Source organism: Hyperoodon ampullatus, assembly GCF_949752795.1.
Source record: "Hyperoodon ampullatus genome assembly, chromosome: 13".
NCBI lineage: Eukaryota > Metazoa > Chordata > Mammalia > Artiodactyla > Ziphiidae > Hyperoodon > Hyperoodon ampullatus.
This window is the reverse complement of record NC_136926.1, coordinates 17372072-17382782: the sequence shown is the minus strand read 5'-3', so window position 1 is coordinate 17382782 and position 10711 is coordinate 17372072.

Sequence of the window (10711 nt, the reverse complement as noted above, 5' to 3'; positions counted from 1 at the left end):
ATGTGGTCTTGGGCAACCTCTCTGAGTTTCAAGTTTCCTCAACTGTGACATAATAGTTTCTACTTCAAAGGGTAGATGTGAGAATTAGAGAAAGTAATGCAACCATTTGACTCAGCAATTTCACTCCATTTCACCCAAGAGAAATGAAAACATATGTTCACACAGACACTTGTACATGAATGTTCATAGCAGCATTATTCATAATGGCTGAAAAGTAGAAGTAACCCAGATGCCCATCAACTAATGAATGGGTTTTTAAAATGTGGTATATCTATACAATAGACTATTCAGCCAGAAAAAGTAACAAAGTACTGCTACAGACTACAACATGGATGAACCTTGAAAACATTGTACTGAGTGAAAGAAGCCAGAAAAAAAAAAGGCCATAAAGTCTATTATTGCATTTATATACAATGTCCAGAATAGGCAAATCTATAGAGACAGAAAGTAGCTTAGGGTTTGTCTGGGGCTGGGGGAGCAGGGAGATTGGGGCGTGATAACTAAAGGGTATAGGGTGTCCTTTTGGGGTAATGAAAATATCTAAAATCAATTATGGTATGGTTGCACAATTCTGTGAATATACTAAAAACCACTGATTTGTACATGTTAAATGGATGAATTGCATGGTATGTGAATTATATCTAAATAAAACTGTTACCAGAAAGAAGAGGGAAGAGAAGGAAGAGAAGGGGGTGGGTGGAGGAGGAAGGGGAGAAGGCGATGTACATTAGAATAGAATAGACATTAGGATAGTGGCTGGCACAAGCCAAGCACTCAACCAATCAATATCCTGGAATGAAAGGGTCCCTGAGTTTTTGCTTTCTGCAATGTAACCCCACCTGCACTGTGACAGACTGCCAGAGTTAGGCTTTTTTAGGAATGCCCAGAGCTCATGATAAGTATAATCACTGAGGTTGCAGCCTCCTCAGACTCTTTTCTGCTGAAGGACTCTGTGCCCTTGAGGGTGACAATGTCTTCTGTAGGCAGCACCCCCTCACCCTGGGGCAGGTGAAATTGGTGGTACCATTTAACAGGGTACTTCCTAACAGAAGAATTGGGCCCTTCAATTCACCAAGCTCTTTCTCTTATCTCATGAGATTCTTACAGTGTTTGAAAGCCCCGTAGCCTACTATCCCCATGTATATAACAGAGGAAACAAGCCCGCAGGGGTAGGGGCCAGCAGTTTTCAAATGATGGGCATTGCTCCTGCAAGCAGAAGTTGGTTGCTACAGAATGGGGTCTCATCTGAGAGATTCTGGCTCAGGGGCAGTCTCCTGGGGGCAAGGCGACTTGACTGGGGTGGAGGGAGTCAAGTTTCTAGCAGCTGAGGGGTTATCAGGAGCGGGACTCAGGGCTGGGATGGGAGTGGGGGCAGGAGACAAAAGGATTAGGGTTGCAGCTGCCAAGCCAGACTGGAGGTCCTGACCCCAAGGCAGGACTACATCCAAAGTCCCTGACCTAGGGAATTCCCTGGCAGTCCAGTGGTTAGGACTCCGTGCTTCCACTGCAAGGGGCATGGGTTTGATCCCTGGTCAGGGAACTAAGATCGCGTGGTGTGGCCAAAAACAAAAAACAAAAAAACAAAGTCACTGACCTAGAGGAGTCCCCAAATAGCCCCAGGCCTGCTCTCAAGGCTGGCTGTCCACACGGCAGGGAGTGTGAGCTCTAGGAAAGTAAGGGTGTCAGTTCCCTGGTGGTACTGGGCCCAGGCCATTTCTCTCCAGCCTCCAGTGTCTCCTGCCTGCTGTGGAAGGTCAGCTCCATTTGAGAGCCCAAGGACCCTCAGAGTGGCTGCATCCCCACCTCCTTCAGCTGGGGCTGGTTTTCTCCAAAAATTACTTCAAGTCTTCAGAGGAGCAGAAACTCTCATTCATTCCTGGTGGGAATGGTCAACCACTTTGGAAAACAGTTTGGCAGCTTCTTACAAAACTCAGCATACTCTTACCATGAGATCCAGCAATCAAACTACTGTGTATTTATCCAAAGGAAGTGAATACCCACGTCCACACAAAAACCTGCACACGGATGTTGACAGCAGCTTTGTTCATAACTGCCAAAACTTGGAGGCAACCAAGATGCCCTTCAGTAGGTGAATGGATAAGTAAACTATGGTACATCCAGACAAAGGGATAGTCTAATATTATTCAGTGCTAAAAAAGAAATAAGCTATCAAACCATGAAAAGACACGGAAGAATCTTAAAAGTATAATACTAAGTGAAAGAAGCCAATCTGAAAAGGCTACACACTGTATGATGCCAACTATAAGCTGCAAAACTATGGAGACACTAAGATCAGCGGTTGCCAGGGGTTATTGCAGGGGGTGGGGGGACGAAAGGTAGAGCACAGAGAATTTCTAGAGCAGCGAAACTACTCTGTATGATATTATAGTGGTGGATACATGTCATTATACTTTTGTCCAAAGCCGTAGAATGTACAACACTAAGAGTGAAACTTGGGCTTCCCTGGTGGTGCAGTGGTTGGGAGTCCGCCTGCCGATGCAGGGGACACGGGTTCGTGCCCCGGTCCGGGAAGATCCCACATGCCGCGGAGCAGCTGGGCCCATGAGCCATGGCCGTTGAGCCTGCGCGTCCGGAGCCTGTGCTCCGCAATGGGAGAGGCCACAACAGTGAGAGGCCCGCGTACCGCAAAAAAAAAAAAAAGTGAACCTTAGTATAAACTGGACTTTGGGTGATAATGACATGTCAATGTAGGTTCATCAATTGTAACAGATGTACCACTCTGGTGGGGATGTTGATGGCGGGACAGCTGTGTATGGGTCGGGGGAGTGGGGACGTGGTAATACGGGAACTCTATGTATTGATGCTTTCCACTCAGCTTTGCTGTGAACCTAAAACTGCTCTAAAGTATAAAGTCTATCTAAAAAAATGCTACTTCAAACCCTCCAGAACCTTCTCAGGGTGGAGGATCTGCCCTCCATGGAGTGACAGGAATGGAGATTTGAGGGTCAGACAGAACTGGGTTCAGGTCCTTTCTTAGTGGCTCCCCAGCTCTGTCACTCCTTTTCTCTCTAATCACTTCTCTCCTAAAGTGCAAATAAGATCATCCATCTCATAGTTGTTGCAAGGATTAAATGAGATGGTTTAAAAATGTACCTAGGGGCTTCTCTGGTGGCGCAGTGGTTGGGAGTCTGCCTGCCGATGCAGGGGACACGGGTTCGTGCCCCGGTCCGGGAGGATCCCACGTGCCGCGGAGCGGCTGGGCCCGTGAGCCATGGCCGTTGAGCCTCCACGTCCGGAGCCTGTGCTCCGCAACGGGAGAGGCCACGGCAGTGGGAGGCCCGCGTACCGCAAAAAAAAAAAAAAAAAAAAAAAAAATGTACCTAAACTATTTTTCTCTGTTTGTGGAAGAAAGAGAAATGTTTTGTGGAAAACTCAGAAGAGAATTTTACAAAGATAAAATTCACCATAATTCCATCCAAAACTGGGATAAGGCATAAACTCAGGCCCTGAGAGAGCAGGTTCTCAAGAACCATTGTTTCCCAGCCATTTGATTCTCACCTCAAGAAGTTGGGAAAATAGAATGTCCCCATTTTGCACATAAGAAAATGAAGTTCAGAAGGGTTAAGTGAATTGCCCACACAATGAAGAGGCAAAAGCTGTGGCTTTTTTGGCTTCTAATCTACTCCTTTTCCTCTGAGCCAGGCTACCTATCAGACACAGATTGGTGCAAATCACAGCTCCACCATTAATTGCTGTGTGATTTTGGGTAAATGAATTCACCTCTCTGAGCCTCAGTTTCCTCATATGTGAAATGGAGAGAATAATTATACATGCCATGTAGGACTGTAAGAAGTAAAAAGACATGTTTTAAACAAGGAAAATAAAAAGGACATGTTTTAGAAGCTAGCATCATGAGACTCTTGAGCCCAGAGCTAAGTACTCAATAAATATTAGTCATGGGTGTGTGGAGGCATGGAACCCTTGATTCAAAGCCTAGCTCAACTTCTTAGAGTTGTGCAGCCTTGGGAATGTCATTTCTCCTCTTTGGGCCTGTTTCCTCATCTGTAAAATGGAAATAAGACCCACCACCCACTTTTGGGCCTGTTTCCTCATCTGTAAAATGGAAATAAGAGTATTAGGAGCCCTTAATGGAGTAGGTCTTCAATGCATAGTAGCTGTGAATCATTTATGAAGAAATAATTATAACATGTGACACTGGTAGTTTGGTAAATAGAAAAGGTCTTGGTGAAATCCTCAGGCTAAGGAGTTGGAAAAAACCTTTTCACCCCAGGGAGGGAAAAGCCAAAGGGACCCACAGTTCAAAAGTAGAAAATGGAGGAGCTGTTTGGAAGCCCCCAGGGGCAATTTCGCCTTGACCCACAAAACTGAAAAGGGGTGTTTCTTCCTATATAGATAAGGATCAGAAGAACAAAGCATGCTATTAATTAAGTCTTGCCTATTTTAAGTTTATGGAATATTTTTCCCCTTTAAAGATAAGCTCACAATAAAAGTTCAAAAGGTAAACACAGAGAAGGGGTGGGGGCCAGCCCTGCCTTCTGCTCAGCTCGCCCTGCCAGCCCTTGGTCTTGGAGGTGGGTGGGTCTGGTCCCAAAGCCAAGTTTCCATGCCTAGGGCCTCTAGTAGTTAGATAGCAGGGGGACCAGAACCACCCAAAGAGTCAGGGAACCAGCCCATGGTGTCTCCTGGTCCTGCCCCAAGTAGGCAACTTGAACCAAGAGAAACCTGGCTGGGTCTCCAATGTCATGGGAGGGAGAATGGACTTGGCTATTCTTTGCTTCCCCCAGGAGGATATGAGTCACAGGAAAGTTGCCTGGGACAAGGACAGAAAAAAAACAAACGCCTTCCCATCTGGGTGGCCTTGGGCAAGTCACTTCCTTTCTGCATTTCAGTTTCCTCACCTGTAAATGAGGTGGTGAGAACCCTCAGTCGCCCAGGGTTGGGATGAGGATTATATAAAAGCAAATTTCCAAGAGTGCTTTACACAGCCATCACCAGCACTCTCTATATATTAGCTGTTCTTATTATCTCCCAGACTCTTCCTATGTTAAGGACACAACTTTTTGGAGTCAGGAACACCAGAGACAGTCTTGGCAAGTCACAACCCCTCTCTGAACCCCAGTTTCCTCATCTGTAAAATAAGGTGGTTGTATAGATGGAGTGAGATGATAAATGAAAGGGACTTAACACATACCCAACAACACCGCATAAATAAATAAAGCAGCTGCTGTATCCTTTCCATTCTCTCCCCTTGACCTGGGCAAATTAGGGAAGCAAGAAGAAATACAATAGCCAGTGCTTGCACGCCAGGTTACTTGTCAGCTGTCCCTTTAGACTTGAACTTTCCACCATGATGGAAATGTACCATATCTGCACATCTAGTACAGCAGCCACCTGCCACATGTGGCTATTGAACTTGTGAGATGTGGCTGGTACGACCAGGAAACTAAATTTTTACTGAATTTGAATTCACTTAAATTTAAATAGCCACATGTGGTGAGTGGCTACCATATTGGATGGTATTACAGATGAGAAAACTGAAGCTTCAGCAACTGACTTAAGGTCCCAGAGATTGTTAATGATTGATCATCAAAGACTAGCATCTAGGTCTGCCCAACTCCCAATCCTTTGTCTGTTTTCTGATTCCATGGCACTGCCTGTGACTTTGAGACCCCTGTAGCACAAGGACATGGTCCCCAAAGATCCAACATTGGAACAGAGTGAGACCTGAGGTCAGGAAGCCACCAGGGATGGGGCCTGGAGCCCTTCCTGCACACGACGGCAGTGGTCACAGATGGCTGCCACCCTCTGGACCCCCAGGCTTGTGTCTACCAGACAAATATTGTATTCACTGTATGCTGTATGCACTGGCCAGTACAAGGGATTCAGGAGACACAGCAGAGAACAAGTCAGACAAGGTCCCTGCCCTTATGTCCCTCACAAGCCAGTCAGGGAAGACAGACTGAGGCAGGAGATAGACGGGCCCCAGGCTGGGTAGCTGGAGTTGTCCCCTGTGGACAGATACTCCAAAATAGCAGGAGCAAGAGAGGAGCTGAGTCCTGCCCGGATAAAAGATAGAGACCACATGTTTCTCATTCTCGAGGTCAAGGAGATCTTCCTGACTATACATGTGCAGAAAGGCTCCTCAGAGGTCAAAAGAGAGGGGGAGTCACCTCATAGTAAGTGATGTCAACCTACCCATAGGCCTCTTCGCTAGAATCCATCTTGGCTAAGAGATGTGTGCGCACACAGGGGAGGACCCTGAGATATACCAAATACGGACTCAGAACCAGGCAATGCAAGATGATTGGCCAAAGGCAACCTGGAAGAAATGCCTCATATAAGTGATTCAAACTACCACGAGGGCATGACTCTTTCTCTGAGTCCACCCGTGTGTCTATCCACATGTACCCCTTTCCTCCTAATAAATACTTTACTTGTTTCGCTACTTTCCGTCTCTCTTTGGAAGTTCATTTCTACAAAGCTGATGGGTTAGGACCTTGTCATTGGCCACTGGTCTAGTGGCTAGGATTCAGTGCTGTCACTGCTGTGGCCTGACTTCAATCTCTGGCTGGGAACTGAAACCCTGCTTCAAGCCACTGCAGGCCGAAGCCACCTGAAATCAAGAGATAGAGAAGTGAACAATACATATTTATATATTTGCGGATTTTGTTCATTTGTTCAGTAAATAATTGCTGAGTACCTACTAGACACTGGAGATACTGCAGTGAACAAGGTAGACATGGTCTCTGCCAACATGGAACTTACATTCCAGTGAAGGGCAGGGGGCATCAAATGATTTTTTAAAATATTGTAATATAATAAATGTATTAGGCCAGAAAGTTCATATATGCTCTAAAGAATATAAATGAGATGTGGCAGTGGCTTCCTTCCTTCCTTCAATAGGGGAGCCAAGGAAACATTCAAGCCCAGCCCCAAGAAATGAGAAAGATCCAACAGCTACTCAATGAATGCAGGGAAAAGCATTCCAGGCAGAGGGAACAGCATGTGTGAAGGCCCCGAGCCAGGCCCTCTATTAAGCATTATGCATGGATTATTTCTCCACAACCCCCCCAGGTATGTGCAATTATTATCATTAATAATGGATAACAAGGCTCAAAGACGAAGAGGGACTCCCTTAACACCTATATCCCTCAACTTCTCTAAGTGGCAGAGATGGGTTAGAAAGCAAGTTCATGTTACCACCAAAGCCCATCCCTTGATCATGAAACTCAGCCCCTTTGTCCTCTTTCTAGGAAAGACAGACATCAGTAAGATCATTGGAGCAGGTGGCAGGCACCTCCAGAGGGGTGAAGGGACATTCTGGCCCTGCAGCCTAAGCCACAGGCACAGCCAACAGCATCAGGACCGTTTTGCAGGACCATACTGTGCAGATCGTCACTCCCTGGTCATAGAGCCAGATCCCAGACTTAAGCTGTGATTATATTGTCACTGTCAATGACAGGTTCAGCCGCAGTTATTAAAGAATGCCAAGGCTGGCTCTCCCTTCCCCTTTCCTTGAGAGGGGATCATGGAGGCATGAAGACACATGGGAGAAGGGATAGGGAAATAGGGAATAACAATGCAATAATCATAAAAGTAGCAAAAACCTGTATCAGGCTTACTGTGTGCCAGGCACCATTCCAAGGGCTTCAAGTATACTAGCTTGTTTCATCTTCAAAACAACCCTGTAACCTCATCCCCATTTTGCAGATGAGGAAACTGAGGCCCAGAGGGTCTTATAACCCACCCAAGATGACATAGCTTATAAGTGGCAGAGCTGAGATTTGAAACCAGGTGGCTGACTCCTGAGTTCACACTTTAAAAAACAAACAAAAACAACAACAACAAAAACCTTTTTATTGTAAAATAAGACAAACAGAAAAACATACAGAATCAATGTACAACTTAGCGAGAGGCAAACACCCTTGTAACTACCACATGGATCAAAAATAGAACTTTGGGAGTTCCCTGGAGGTCCAGTGGTTAGGACTCAGTGTTTTCAGTGCCATGGCCCTGGGAGCAATTCCTAGTTGGGGAACTAAGATGCCACAAGCCTTCCACAAGCCGCATGGTGTGGCCAAAAAAAAAAAAAAATAGAACTTTGCCAGACTCCCCAGAGACTCCCCTCTCTGTGCCCCCTCCCAATCACAGCCCCCTCCCTCTCTCTCCCTAAAAGGAACCACTGTTCAGACTTTTTTTTTTTTTTTTTTTGGCTGCACAGGCATGTGGGATCTTAGTTCCCTGACCAGGGGATCGAACCCACGCCCCCGCTATTGGAAGCACAGAGACTTAACCACTGAGCTGCCAGGGAAGTCCCTATTCAGATTTTTATAGGAATAATTCCCTTGTGTTTCTTTATGTTTTTTTGTTCCACTGGAGTCCACATCTCTAGACACTGTCATTTATTCAGGCCCATTTTTGTTTGTTTGTTTGTTTGTGGCCATGCCACATGGCATGTGGGATCCAGGATCTTAGTTCCCCAGCCAGGGATCAAACCCATGCCCCCTGCAGTGGAAGCACGGAGTCCTAACCACTGAACTGCCAGGGAAGTCCCTATTCAGGCCCATTTTTTAAAAAACCTTGATACCTGGGACTTCCCTGGTGGCACAGTGGTTAAGAATCTGCCTGCCAATGCAGGGGACACGGGTACGAGCCCTGGTCTGGGAAGATCCCACATGCTGCGGAGCAACTAAGCCCATGCGCCAACACTGCTGAGCCTGCGCTCTGGAGCCCACGAGCCACAACTACTGATGCCTGCACACCTAGAGCCCGTGCTCCTCAACAGGAAAAGCCACCGCAATGACAAGCCCGCGCACCGCAACGGAGAGTAGTCCCCGCTCGCCCCAACTAGAGAGAGCCCGTGTGCAGCCATGAAGACCCAATGCAGCCATAAATAAATAAAGGTTAAAAAAAAAAAACCTGCTGTATAAAAAATAAATAAAATAAAATACAAAAAAAAAAAAAGAAGTCCCACCTGAGCCGCTCTACCCTCCACGGTCTGCGGTGGGGTCAGGCCTTGCCTCTCTGACCAGCATCATCTCTGCTCCTCCCTCCAGCCCAGTACACCAGGCAAGTGGAATTCTGCTTCGTTTCCCAAAGGAGCCACACTCTCCCTTACCTCCAGGTCTTTGCTTCCCCTCACTTCCTCTGACTGAGCACGGCTGAGCCTTCAGGTCCTAGCAAATATGTCCCTTCCAAACACTCTTGCACTGCTGGTGGGAATGTGAATTGGTACAGCCACTATGGAGAACGGTATGGAGGTTCCTTAAAAAATTACAAATAGAACTACCATATGACCCAGCAATCCCACTACTGGGCATATACCCTGAGAAAACCATAATTCAAAAAGAGACATGTACCAAAATGTTTATAGCAGCCCTATTTACAATAGCCCGGAGATGGAAACAACCTAAGTGTCCATCATCAGATGAATGGGTAAAGAAGATGTGGCACATATATACAATGGAATATTACTCAGCCATAAAAAGAAATGAAATTGAGCTATTTGTAATGAGGTGGATGGACCTAGAGTCTGTCATACAGAGTGAAGTAAGTCAGAAAGAGAAAGACAAATACTGTATGCTGACACATATATATGGAATTTAAGAAAAAAAAATGTCATGAAGAACCTAGGGGTAAGACAGGAATAAAGACACAGACCTACTAGAGAATGGACTTGAGGATATGGGGAGGGGGAAGGGTAAGCTGTGACAAAGTGAAAGAGCGGCATGGACATATATACACTACCAAACGTAAGGTAGATAGCTAGTGGGAAGCAGCCGCATAGCACAGGGAGATCAGCTCGGTGCTTTGTGACCACCTGGAGGGGTGGGATAGGGAGGGTGGGAGGGAGACGCAAAAGGGAGGGGATATGGGAACATATGTATATGTATAACTGATTAAATTTGTTATAAAGCAAAAAAAAAAAAAATCTGTCCCTTCCACCCCACTATATTGGGTGGGTATCTTTTAGTACCCTCACTTCTCCTAGGCTAACCTCATAAGTAACCTAGTAAATAGCACTTATACCACTACATTAGCCTTGTCTGTTTTCTTATCCATTTCCCCTTCCAGTCTGAGCTCCTAGAAGACAGGGACCCTCGCACGGGACCTGGCACATAGTAGGTGCTCAATAAACAGTGGTTGAATGCAAGCATGAATGAGTGAATGAGTTGCACTTTACAAGTCACAAGAAGGCAAATCCAGGCCCAGTTTAATACTTTACAGACAAGGAGAACTCTTCTAAGATGACACCCACCCACCCAGGGGTGAAGATGCAGAAAGAATTCCTACCTGAGATAGGGTCCATCTCGGAAAATGGGTCTCAGTTCTCGGAAAGTAAGAGAAACTTTTCTTCAAATGATCTTATTAGGAACCCCTAGATATAAGACAAATTCAAGGGGAGAAGCACTAGTTTCAGCCCCACCTCTGGGCCTCCCCTTGGCTTGAGCGCTCCTTTGAACAGTGGCCTGTCATCTTCTCAAGTCGCTTTATCACAGCTACCTTGTCTATGATTTGAGGAGGTCACAATACTGAGGACAGAAGTGTCCTAGCTGACACCCTAACTCTACTATCTCCCTGTGGTGCCCCCAAGGGCTCATCCTGTCAGCTGACACAGATGCCCCCAGAAGCCCCCTTTCTACAAATGGCTCCTCTGGCCCTCCAAGATCATTGAATTTCTGAAACAGTGCAGATCTGGGGGTCTTTGGGCAGAGCTAGGTACAGGAGC